At 33.8% G+C, this 13,432-nt stretch overlaps 1 pseudogene; it reads left to right on the forward strand.

Moving 5' to 3' along the window:
* Positions 1–8,680: 8,680 nt before the first annotated feature.
* On the forward strand, positions 8,681–13,061 carry LOC107865464 (annotated as a pseudogene).
* Positions 13,062–13,432: the final 371 nt, after the last annotated feature.

Here is a 13,432-nt window from a genome sequence, read left to right on the forward strand (position 1 = left end):
TGAGTGAGCCAAAAGTGATGGATATTTGATGAGAATTAGCCGTCTCATTGTCGAAGAAGATCTTCTTCTCTTTTGCAAGTTGCATGACTTCGTCTTTCAAGACAAAGAACTTTTCTAGAGAGTGACCCACAAGCCGTTGATACTTGCAATAATTTGGGTCATTGGTCCTTCTATCTTCGTCAGGATGCTTCATCTCCTGCAGATTAATGAGCTTATGATGAAGAAGTTCATCAAAAATCTCAGCAACATCAGAATCAATGAAAGGATACTCCTTTTCTTGTATCTCCTTTAAAGTTACATTCTAATTTGGAGGTGGTCGAGAAGTAGTCTTCAGGCTTTGCTTTTTGCTCACCTTTGTGGTGACCTTCACAGGAGACACGTCGACATTCATGGATTCTTTGTTATCATTTTTGGGGATGAACTTACCCCACCTTTTGAGTTCCTGCTTATCCTTTTCCCTTTGAGGGTCATGGATAGGCATTTCTCCCTTTCCAGCAAAAGACATGCTTAACTCCATGTCGTGAGCGCGAGTAGCTAACTCTTCAAATGACTTTGACTTAATGCCTTGCAAGATATAGAGGAGGTCTCAATGTATCCCTTAGACATATATCTCTTTTGTAGAAGCTTCGTTGAGCCTATCTTTGCAATTTAGGCTTGAATTTCTCCATCGATTGATAAAGTCAATGACTGGCTCATCCTTGCTTGTCGAGTATTTATGAGCTCTACCATGCTTACTTTATGCTTTGTGCTATAAAAGCAATTCAGGAACTCATGTTATAATTGCTCCCAACTATCGATGAAGTTAGGCTCGAGGTCTGTATACCAATCAAAGGTGTTTCCCTTTAGGGAACGAACAAACTATTTGACAAGATAGTCACCGTAAGTTCCAAAATTATTACATGTCTCAACAAAGTGTGCGAAATATTATTTTGGATTACCTTTGCTCTCAAATTATTCAAATTTGGGGGGTTGATAGCTGGCAGGCATTTTAGGCTATCTATTCTAGCAGTGTAGGGCTTGGCATACGCGAGGGAAGACTTGGTGACAATATCATACTTGTCTTTGAGGGTACCTTCAATGAATTCCTTCAATTGCTCAATCGGGATCATTCCCTCAGAAGAAACTTGTACCTCTTTAGCTAGTGGTGTTTGTTTCACAGAATGTTTAGACTTGTGAGCCTTTGGATCTTTTCTTGGTGCATGGCTAGACTCTTCGTCTATCAGGCCTTCCACCTTATCAACTATCTTATCAATTCGAGCATCTTGATTCTGAATATACTTGGTTAGGCCCTCAATTGCCTTTGTCAAATTCGTAAGCTGCTCCTCCATAGATGACGTATCGGTCACTATTACTTGCATGATCACTGGAGATGTTGGAGAGTAACTTGGATTTTCGCATAAGTTGATCTTTGAAGTGCTCAGCTTATGCAGTGTAAGTGGATATGACGCATTTATTGAATGACCATCATTTTTTCGCCAGAGTATTTGGAACCAGAATGCTCAAGTAGAGCTAGAGTCTTCTTCAGTGATTCCGCCACACTGCTTCCTCTTTCTGAAGCACTTGAATTGGACTTCATACCTTTCGGGGTTGAAGATCCGAAAATTGGAGTTCGCGCGGATGACACTAGATGTGTTTGTTGTCCTATCTTGCTCGCCTTGCTCCTCGTGACAGCTCCCAAGCTCACAAAGGTAACACCAAGGATGCTTTCCACTTCGGCAGAGAACTTTGAATCGGCAGCCTTAGAAGTATTTGATTGAGAGTTGATCTTCTTGAAAGTCATTTCAGTGTTCTTAATCTTTAAAGTCTAAAAAGTTAAGATGAGAGGTAGAAATCTTCCCACTAGGCGTGCCAAAATTTGTTGGACAATAAAATTCTCGAGACCGAAAATAATAATCGAGACAAGAAAAATACTGCAACAATCGATTTATTGATTTTAATAAGTAAGTGTTACAATCTTTATGATTCTTCTGATTCGCCTTTTCAACTATAAATTCAAGGGCTTCAAGCTTGATCTTGAACTTTAACTTGAACGTGACGGATTTGATCTTGACTTGTGCTTGAATCCAAGGGCTTGGTAGCTTATTCTTGAATCTTGCGATCTTGATCTTGAACTTGAACTTGATTTGAAGACTTAATGAACTTGATCTCGACTTGTACTTGAATTCAAGGGCCTTTGAGCTTGTTGTTGAATCTTGTAGTCTTGATCTTGAAGCTTGAACTTGATTTGAAGACTTGATTAACTTAATCTCGACTTGTACTTGAATTCAAGGGCCTTTGAGCTTGTTCTTGAATCTTGTTGTCTTGATCTTGAAGCTTGAGCTTGTTCTTGAACCTTGAACTCTTGATCTTGAAATCTTGAGATTGTTCTTGAACCTTGAACTCTTGATCTTGAAATCTTGAGCTTGTTCTTGAACCTTGAACTCTTGATCTTAAAATCTTGAGCTTGTTCTTAAATCTGTAGAGAAATCTGCTGCTTTGATCCACGAGATCTCCCTTGATTCTTGTTAAACTTGTTGGTCCCTTTTTTGAATTATGAGGCCCCTATTTATAGTTGTAGGAAGTAAGGAGTAATGATTAACATGAACTTCCTTTGACCAATTAGATTTAAGTGACATGGTATTGATAAATATGAACTTTCTTTGGCCAATCAGATTTAAGTGACATGACATTTCTTATGAACTTTTAATTTACTTTATCACTTTGACATATGGCATGGTCCTATTGGCTCCTTCACTTGACTTGGTATGCCATGTCATTTGACATGTGGCACCAAATTGGGCCTCTAGCATATGATGACATCTTGGGCTTGCTAAAGTGGGCTCAGTCATTTGTAGCCCAAATTAATATGATGACATCTTGGGCTTGATAAAGTGGGCTAATCATTTTTTTAACCCAAATTAATAGACTAACCCAATTGAGGTGAACTTTAATTAAATTTATATATGTTTGGACTTAACTAATTAATCCAATTATATTAATCAATAATATTTATTTGGGACTAATATATTTTAAATTTAATATTACTCGAATTTTGTACGGATTTAAATTTAATAAAATTTTATTGCTTACAGTTAGGTTTGGTTTGGTTATGAATTTTTAAAAACCGATACTAATTGATTTGGTTTGATTTTACTGTAAAATAACTGACAAAATAATCAAACCGAACTGATATATACATATATATATATATATATATATCTATATATATGTATAATTATTTATATATTATTCATAAATACGATATAAATATTTTTTATATTTTATATTTTAATCATGATTTTGACTTTAGTCGTAACACATTCAGGCATATGTCTTCATCCAGTTGACAGTACCTTGTGAGATTCTAAATGAATTTCACATTTTGAATGACAAATGATACTAATTGTGAAAATAATATCATGTTGTATTTTGAAATTTATAGCTAAGATTCATTAGACTATAGACAATCACTAATTTTAACTTTCTTTTTTAACCTAGTTGAGCAAAAAGTTTATGTATTTACCTTTTGGGAGGTTTATCATATCATATTGTTAAATATAGGTTTTAAATATTTTTTAGAAGCATTCATATGACGTTGTTCATAGTTTTGTCAAAGTATAACACTCAGTTGACATCTTAGTTTCAAGGTTGAGATACAACACTCGGTTGACGTCTCATATGTTAGATTGGATTTACTTTTTAAAATTTTCAACTTTTATCATTAGCTAAAGTTATAAACCGAAAAAATCGAACCAAATCGAACTAAACCGACAAGAATCAAACCGATGATTATTTTTTTGTTTGGCTTGGTTTGATTTTAGAAATTTAAAAACCAACTATGTTGGTTTGGGTATGGTTTTGACCAATAACTGATCAAAACCGACCCATGAACACCTCTAAGCACAAGTAGTAGCTTGTAGATTGCTTAATCGTCCCTTTGTCCTATTAATTGTTCAATTTTTTCTTTACACGTTCTTAAAGATTATAACAAAATGGATTACTAATTTATCTTTTACCAACTCCTTTGGAAAAGGAATTTTTTAGAACTTATACATTTATTTAGAATTTTAAAAATTACTAGAATAGAGTACGTGCGTTGCACGTGTATCATACATTTTATATTAAAAATATATATATATATATGATATATCTCTCCCACAACAGAAAAAAATATACAACTATTTATTTTATTAGTATTATAAAATTATTTGACTTTGTAAGATATTTGTAGACATTAAGGAAAAAGATTTGCCAAAGTATATTTTGTTATTAATAAGCAACATTAAACAAAAATGTATAAAATCATTCTTAAAAGTTTTTGTAAAATTTATTAATAAAATAATTTTCAATTTTTTTTCTCAAATGATAAAAGATCCAATAATATATTTTGCGTATCATTTCATACTATTTAGTTTGTTTTTTCTATATTGTGACGACTTGATTAATGACAATGATATTTTAATACATTTTACATACTTTCAATAAATTGAGCAAATATATATAGATATATATATTTATATGTCTCTAATAGAAAATTATATCTTTTCTCAGCCTTCGCAGTTTAATCATTGTGATTTGTCATATTTCCTCCATTTAGTTTTAGTTGACATATTTTATTTTGAAAAAATTAATTTGATTCATTTTCAAAACTAAATTAGATTTAATTCATTTAATATTATTTTAAAATTTAAATTTTGATAATCATAAACTCTATGAAATTTTTTATAAAATATATACTTTTTTATAATTTGAGATTTTGTGTCAAATGAAATATTTAAAGACAAACCCGTTACATATATTTTTGTGACATAATGATATTCGTATATATGTGGGTGTGTCACATAAATTGAGATGATAATCATATGATACCCAATAAATATTTTGTATAAATAACATAAATACCAACCCTTTTAGAAGTAATTACACTCTCTCCTACTTTTTTAATTACTTTACTCTCTCTTCCTATTAATATGCATAACATAACCGATATATACATAGCATTCTGTGTATATATTGAATTTTTGTAATATGTTTTGAGAGTTGGAATTTTTTATAATATTAAAAATATAAGTTTTGTATATGTTTAATTTTTTGAAATATTTTTGATTAAAGTATATTAAATCATACAAAGAAAACAAAGATGGCCCAAAGTAATTAATTTTTTAGGCCCAATAATTTTACAAACCCGATTCAGACAATAACAAAGATCTATCGGATAATTCTGCTTTTGAAAAGCAAAAGGCTCAATCTTACTTTCCAAAAAGCTCTATCTTGTTAAGTACCCGGTCCAGAAACATAAAAATCAGATGAAAGTACACCTACCAAATATTCTAGAAACATTAAATAAAAAAAAAGAAAGTGAAGCATGAAGCAAAATCTAATTGTCTTTCTCAGTTTTGATCCTGATTCTTGTAGATGTATCTACATAACCTTGAGCCAAGACTGGTGCTACCATCTTCAGGGTTGAGTATATGATGATCTAAATTTCTTTCTCTTTCCTATTTCAGTAACAACTTCATCTAAGAAAGTTAAGTACCAATCTATACTTTTTTTTCAATCGATAGGCTAGCCATCGTATTTAGAGATTTGAGCTCGATTATTTCTTCTTTCTGTGTTTGAGCTGAATGTCACTGTGTTATTTCTGTTATTTGTACTATTCTACTTCTTAATCCTTTCCACCACTAAATTTGTAGGTGAATTTGTCAATAGGCTGATCCTTTACAATTTTTCTTCTTGTTCTTTTTAGCGAGCTAGCTGGACTACACACTTTAGATAAAAGGAGGTGTGATTTTAGTGAGTTAAAGCATTAATTTTACAGACCCGTATGTAAAAAGGTGAGATTGTCTATGTTATACCAGAAATTAAACAGTTGATGCATGTTAGTTTGGGGCTTTTGGCCGAAGGAAAGGTGAATAAAGAAGTTTGGTTTAGATTTTTTTGAAACTCATGCTTTGATTGTGATGGTTTTACCAATTTTTAACGTTTTGAGGTTTGCATGTCAGCTCAAATACATAAATTTTAGTTTTTGAATCGAAGCAGGTGTCATGCATACGTTCTATGTGCATTTCCATGGTCTTTGTTATTTCTAATTGTTGGTCGTATTCATTTGAGTTGTTTATGGTGGGACTTTGACATCAAAACAATTAGGAGTAATTTTTCTATCAAAATTGAGATGGTAATTTTCCTTCTTTTCATTCAGATCCCTTATTTGTAATATTGATGAGGATATTCAGAAATTCAAATTACCAAAACTTAGTAAGTGTAAGGGCTTTTAATTATTAGCTTAAGAGGTAATGTGGTATGTTTGGTGATTTATCCATTAATACAGGATGGTGGTGTCGATATCAAGTAGACGATGTTCTTCTTGTGTTGTTCATGGCAAAGGCAGTAGTGTTTGCTTTATTATATAACTGAGGAAAATTTTGCGCGGCCTCGCCACAGTCACTTTCTCTCATCCTCTTGACGTTGTTCGTACCAAGTTCCAAGGTAGTGCTATAGGAAAATGAATATGATGTCGTGTTGTTGGTTTGTAGCGGAGCTTGATTTGTTGTAAATGTTGATTGTATTTTATGATGGAAAAATCTCAAATGTCCCCGCTTATAGGAATACTCCTCACACTTTATTTGCCATTGCTCGAAGTGCGGTTTGTTTTTCTGAAATATTTTGGTTTCTGTAAATATTATTGAAGCTTATTCAAAAAAGAAGTTTCTTTTCAATTCATATAGGTGGTAGCTCTGGTGAAAGGCAACTCATATGCGTGATAACACTCAACTTACACGTTAATTTAGTGCAAGGCAGTCGTCGTCAATATATTTACCCAACTTTTGGGGTCGGGGTCGAATCCAAAGGGAACAATGTGAGTGGCAATTAAACTAATTTGAGACTATAGCTACAAGTTGAATTCAAATAGATGATATGAAAGATAAAATGAGGGTTTTTGATGATTAGCAAATAATTGTTTGTCACTTTAATTTCGATGTTTGTAATCAAAATTTTCTGAAATAACTAGAATTATGTTCACTAGGGCTTACGATACATGACAGATGCTAAAGGTGAATCAAGATTCTCATGGTGGTTAGGATAACAAGCTATCTTTATCGATGATATTCTCAAATGTCTCTTGACCTATTTAAGCGTCTAATTTCCTAATCCTCTCAGACTTAGGAAATTGCTATTCACTGCCCAGATTTTTCGTCAGGTTAATCAACCTTGTTACAACGCTGATTATTAAATAAAGTATTTCCGAGTCCTTGTTGATAATTCACTTCCTACTGTATATGATTTCTTTCTCAAGTAAATCAAAGTAGGTGTGTCTACTATTTACAACCAACAGACGTTAATTAAAATCTCAGAATCATCAAGAAATCCTAACACTTATTAAATCTTGAGTGTTTAGCACATCATCATGAGCTAACCCTAGATCCCATAATTCAGATTAACGGAGTTTAGCCACTCATGATGCAAAGAATGAAACACATAATTGACTTCATAATTGAGAAAATTAACTTACAGAGATGAATAATAATTAGTGCACCGTAGATTAGATCACAAAGGAAAATCTCCAAAATAGTTGTATTTTTCGAATCCAAAAAGATAGAGAAGAAAGTATTGGAAAATATTCTCCAAGACTCAAAGTATCGAACTCTCTTTAGAATAATGATGATGATGAATGAATGCCCCCAGAAAACTCTAAAACAAAGCTTTAAATAGTTCAACCTAAATAAGGAAATAAAATTAAAGTTGCAGCTTTTTCTCAGAATAGACGACGACATCCGTGATAGCTTATCAGGAGTTTGACGGCTTATCACGGATGTCGTCAGCTCCTCTACACTTTTGACTTCTGCTGTCTAAGGCTGATGACGATGTTGACACCTTATCACCAACCTGACGGCTTATCACGAACGTCGTCACAAAAATATCTTCAACTCCCATTCTCTGTTTAAGAATAACGACATTCATGACAGCGTATCATATTTTTGACGTCATATCACCAGATGTCGTGACAGGCTTCAACTCATGCTTAAGTCTGATGGCAGCTGTGATAGCCTATCACAGGGCTGACGACTTATCGCAGATGTCGTCAGCCACACTTCTCTTCAGATTCCTCCATATTTCAACTTCTTTGCTTCCATTCTTGTTGGTTCTCTATCCCATCAGCTTAAACTGTAAAATCATACATAAACAAATTAAAAATGACAAAAGTTTCTTAAGACTTTGCAATTATTCTTGGTTAAAGGTCTTAAATGTGTTAGCAATTGCTCACACATCAATACGAATATGTTATATGAATCTTGAGTCTGTTTAGTTCGTATATTATATGCAGTCTTACCTTGCATCTTTGTAAGAGGTTGTTATTACGGCTTGAACTGTGACCTTATTGTCCCATGCAGCAACTTTACTTTTGCATAGGTTACAATGTTGAACAAATAGGATCTATTTTCTATCGGGGAAGATTGCACATTGTCAAATAATGTCGAGTAAATAGAAAGCTTGAGCAATATTTTTTTGGCATGTCCTATAATCTGTAAGTCCTTAGTAGAGTAGTAGGTTAAGAAGAGATATGTAGCATGCACATGGTCAAGATCCTGACAAATTTACCACAGCCAATATAAGTTTCTTTTGGGTAAGGACAAAGCTAATATAAATTTATACATGAACACTTATGCTCTATAAGGAAAGAACCATATTTTTTGTTGACTAAATGTACATCTATGAGCTAATGCAGTCAAAGACAGTTGCATATGATGAAGGCAGGGATCTTGAGTTAAAGAAAGAACTGTTTCTTGGTGATGCTCTTTCTGATCTCCCTTCAGTATGTATGAGATATTTAAGATATTTGTAGGCACTTCCAACACAAAATGTTGTAGCCTTACTTATCCATTAATATAGGAAGGTGGTGTCGATATCAAGTAAACAATGTTCTTCTTGTGTTGTTCATGGCAAAGGGCAGTAGTGTTTGCTTTATTATATAACTAAGGAAAATGTCGTTGTGGCCTCTCCACTGTCACTTTGTCTCATCCTCTTGACGTTGTCTATACGAGGTTCCAAGGTAGTGCTATAGCAAAATGAATATGATGTCATGTTGTTGGTTTGTAGGAGCTTGATTTATTGTAAATGTTGATTGTAGTTCATGATGGAAGAATCTCCAATGTCCCTGCTTATAGGAATACTCCTCACGCTTTATTTTCCATTGCTTGAAGTGAGGTTTGTTTTTCTGAAACTTTCTGATTTCTACAAATATTATTGAAGCTTGTTCGAAAAAGAAGTTTCTTTTCAATTCATATAGGTGGTAGCTCTGGTGAAAGACAACTCGTATGCGAATATGTTTTATGAATCTTAAGTCTATTTAGTTCATATAATAAGTCTATTATATGCAGTCTTACCTTGCATCTTTGTAAGAGGTTGTTTTGGATTTTTATAAGAGGTTGTTTTTACGGCTTGAACTGTGATCTCATTTTCTCATGCAACTACTTTACTTCTGCATAGGTTACAATGTTGAACAAATAGGATCTATTTTCTATCGGGGAAGATTGCACCTTGTTAAATAATGTCAAGTAAATAGAAGGCTTGAACAATATCTTCTTGGCATGTCCTATAATCTGTAAGTCCTTAGTGGAGTAGTAGGTTAAGAAGAGATTTGTAGAATTTGTAAGTCCTTAGTGGAGTAGTAGGTTAAGAAGAGATATGTAGCATGCACATGGTCAAGATGCTGATAAATTTACCATAGCCAATATAAGTTTTTTTTGGGTAAGGACAAAGCTAATATAAATTTATACATGAACACTTATGCTCTATAAGGAAAGAACCATAATTTTTGTTGACTAAATGTGCATCTATAAGATAATGCAGTCAAACACAGTTGCATATAATGAAGGCAAGGATCTTGAGTTAAAGAAAGAACTGTTTCTTGGTGATGCTCTTTCTGATGTCCCTTTGGTATGTATGAGATATTTAAGATATTTGCAGGTACTTCCAACACAAAATACTGTAGCCTTATTTATCCATTAATACAGGAAGGTGGTGTCGATATCAAGTAGATGATGTTCTTCTTGTGATGTTCATGGCAAAGGGCACTAGTGTTTGCTTTATTATATAACTGAGGAAAATGCCACCGTGTCCTCGCTACTGTCACTTTCTTTCATCCTCTTGACATTGTCCGTACCAGGTTCCAAGGTAGTGTTATAGCAAAATGAATATGATGTTGTGTTGTTGGTTTGTAGCAGAGCTTGATTTGTTGTAAATGTTGATTATAGTTTATGATGGAAGAATCTTCAATGTCCCCGCTTATAGGAATACTTCTCATGCTTTATTTACCATTGCTCAAAGTGAGGTTTGTTTTTCTGAAGCTATCTGATTTCTGCAAATATTATTAAAGCTTGTTCAAAAAAAAAGTTGCTTGTCAATTCATATAGGTGGTAGCTCTAGTGAAAGACAACTCGTATGCGAATATGTTTTATGAATCTTGAGTCTGTTTAGTTCGTATATTATATGCAGTCTTACCTTGCATCTTTGTAAGAGGTTGTTATTATGGCTTGAACTGTGATCTCATTGTCCCATCAACAACTTTACTTCTGCATAGGTTACAATGTTGAACAAATAGGATCTATATTCTATCGAAGAAGGGCACATGGTTTAATGTGGATAGCGACTGCCCGAAGAAAATAAAAGAGTTTTTGGCCAAAGGATTCAAAGAAAATATTTTTCCGTTACCGGTAAGTTTTAGCTCTTTTTTTTATCTTACTGGTTTTGGGGTCTAATAGTTGAACTACTTTTGGGTTATCAACTTGCTAATGCTTTGTGATGCTAACCCATTTTAGTTGAATTCTCTGTTGGTTATTTTTAAGGGTGATGTTGATGTTGTATGTGGTTAACCACCTTGTCAAGGAATCAGTGGTTTCAACCGATTTAGGAACAAGGAAAATCCAATGCAAGATAGTAATTTTTTAGGTTTGTATTAATAGAGAACGTGGTGGACCTTATCAAATTTTCCAATGGTTTCCTTGGGAGATATGCATTGAGCAGACTTGTAGGAATGAACTACCAAGCACGCATGGGAATGATGGCAGCTGGTGCATATGGTCTTCCTCAATTTCGTATGCGTGTCTTCATGTTTGGTGCTCTTTTGTCTGAGGTAATATTGCTTTTGGATTTCAAGTTATTTAATTGATTTTCAATAATGATCCAAAGCACCTATCTACCATCCTCACCTTTCTTAAATCTCGTGTTACTGCAGAACCTGCCACAATATCCATTGCCCACACATAAAGTTATTGTAAGAGGTGTTATTCGCACAGAATTTGAGGTAATTTTTTATTATTTTAAAATACCATGAATGTTGTAGCATTTGATATTGACCAAATGCGCATCTATGAGCTAATACAGTCAAACACAGTTGTATATGATGAAGGCAGGATCTTGAGTTAAAGAAAGAACTGTTTCTTGGTGATGCTCTTTCTGATTCCCTTCAGTATGTATGAGATATTTAAGATGTTTGCAGGCACTTCCAACACAAACTACTGTAGCCTTATTTCCCCATCTTTTATGTGTATGATTTTCCTTTTAGGTGGAGAACAGTGAGCCAAGAGACGAAATATCTTACACTGATGAGTGAGTTCACATACTATGTGTAGGTGTAATATAATTGTGTTAGTTAGTTCCATTTTTTTGCTTGTGTTGCACCTCATGGTTTAATGTCGTGGTCACCTGAGAAGTGTCTTTACAAACAATTAGTTCTTATTTTGAGAGGTTTCTTGCTGTAACTAATGTTGAGCTTAAAATGTTCACTGCATTAATAAGTTTTGCTAATGCAGTCTGGTCATTGTTGTAGGGGTATTGGGAAGTGTTTTCTATGACCATCGTCCTCTTCAGTTGAATGAGGATGACCATCAACGTGTATGCCAAATTCCCAAGCGAAAGGTATAAATTTTTTCTGTCATGCCTTTGGTGGTACTTAAGTGATGAGCTCCTTGTGGTGCTGAATTCTTGACCTTTTTGATAGTAGGGTGCAAACTTCAGGGACTTGACTGGAGTTCCTATTTGGCCAGATAAAAAAGTTGAATGGGACCCAGATGTGGAGAGAGTATTGCTACCTTTAGGGAAGCCTTTGGTATGTTTTTAAATTAATATTTAATGGAATGACATAGTTATTGTGTTATTTGGTTTCTGGATCTTATGATGCTTAAAATCAACAGGTCCCTGACTATGCCATGAGCTTCGTTGGTGGTAGTTCCTCAAAGTAATGATACATCTCTTATTTTTTTGATTTGATATTCATTTTGCATTTTCACCTGCCTTTCCATCTTGCTAAATACTATTTTTAATTGTGTGACATGTTACATATGCAGATCATTTGGTCGTTTGTGGTGGGATGAAACTGTCTCAACAGTTGTGAGGAGAGCTTAACCACATAATCAAGCATCTTTTTATCTTTGTCATCTTATTCAATCCATAGAATTAGCTTGTATCATCTTAAAACCTTGTCTTTTATTCTTGTACTTTTTCTAGACCATAATACATCCACTACAAGATAGAGTTCTCACTATTCATGAAAATGCAAAGCTCCAGGGTTTTCCTCACTATTACAATTTAGTAGGTCCAACAAAAGAAAGGTATAGCATCGACTAACATCTAACTGTTGGTTGAAGATCTGATTTTTATGTAATTTCATTTGTTAAAATCCCTGCTTTGCTCTATATTTTTACCTATAAGGCTGATGAATGATGACTGAGGAACACAACAAAGTTTCAAATTGCCAGCTCAAATATTATTTGATTGCTGCAGGTTCCCAAACATATGGGCATTGCGATTAGTACGTGAATTATTACAAAAGTGGTCAGTAAGTTATCTCTAAAGGTGCATACTTCTTAGGAAAAATGGTTAGGGCGAAAGGCTACAGGGAGTTGATATACTTGTTAGTAAAGCACAAAAGTGACTTTGATGGTTTTAATATAGGCGTGTTTGGCAACGGGGAAGATTCTCATGAAGTGCAAACAATAGCTAGGACGTTAAATTTGAATGTCAACTTCATGAAAGGCAGAGACCATGCCAATGATTCTCTTCATAGGTATGAACCCTTCAGTTGAATCCCTTTTAATGCAAAAATGCTAGTATATGTAAATACTTAAAGCTGCTTTAAAACGTCTAAGTTTGGATAGAACAAAGGGGCCACCGATACTTTACACACGCATACATAGTCTATTTCTTCGATGCTAGCTACATGATTATAGTAATAAAAATACTAATATTAATACTAATAAACATGTGCAAAACTGTGGAGGGGAACCAATAATCTGTTTTCTACTGGAATCGTAAGGAAAAAAGTAAAATCAAGTGACTGCAGGCTTGTTTGAATTCAATTCTCAGTAACACGCTGATTTTAAATTAGTTCTCGTTTGATTAAAGATCTTTCAAAGTGCAAACGTATTCCTATCAACACTGTGTATTTTCTGAACCT

This window comes from Capsicum annuum, chromosome 3 (genome assembly GCF_002878395.1).
Source record: "Capsicum annuum cultivar UCD-10X-F1 chromosome 3, UCD10Xv1.1, whole genome shotgun sequence".
In the NCBI taxonomy this organism is placed as follows: Eukaryota; Viridiplantae; Streptophyta; class Magnoliopsida; order Solanales; family Solanaceae; genus Capsicum; species Capsicum annuum.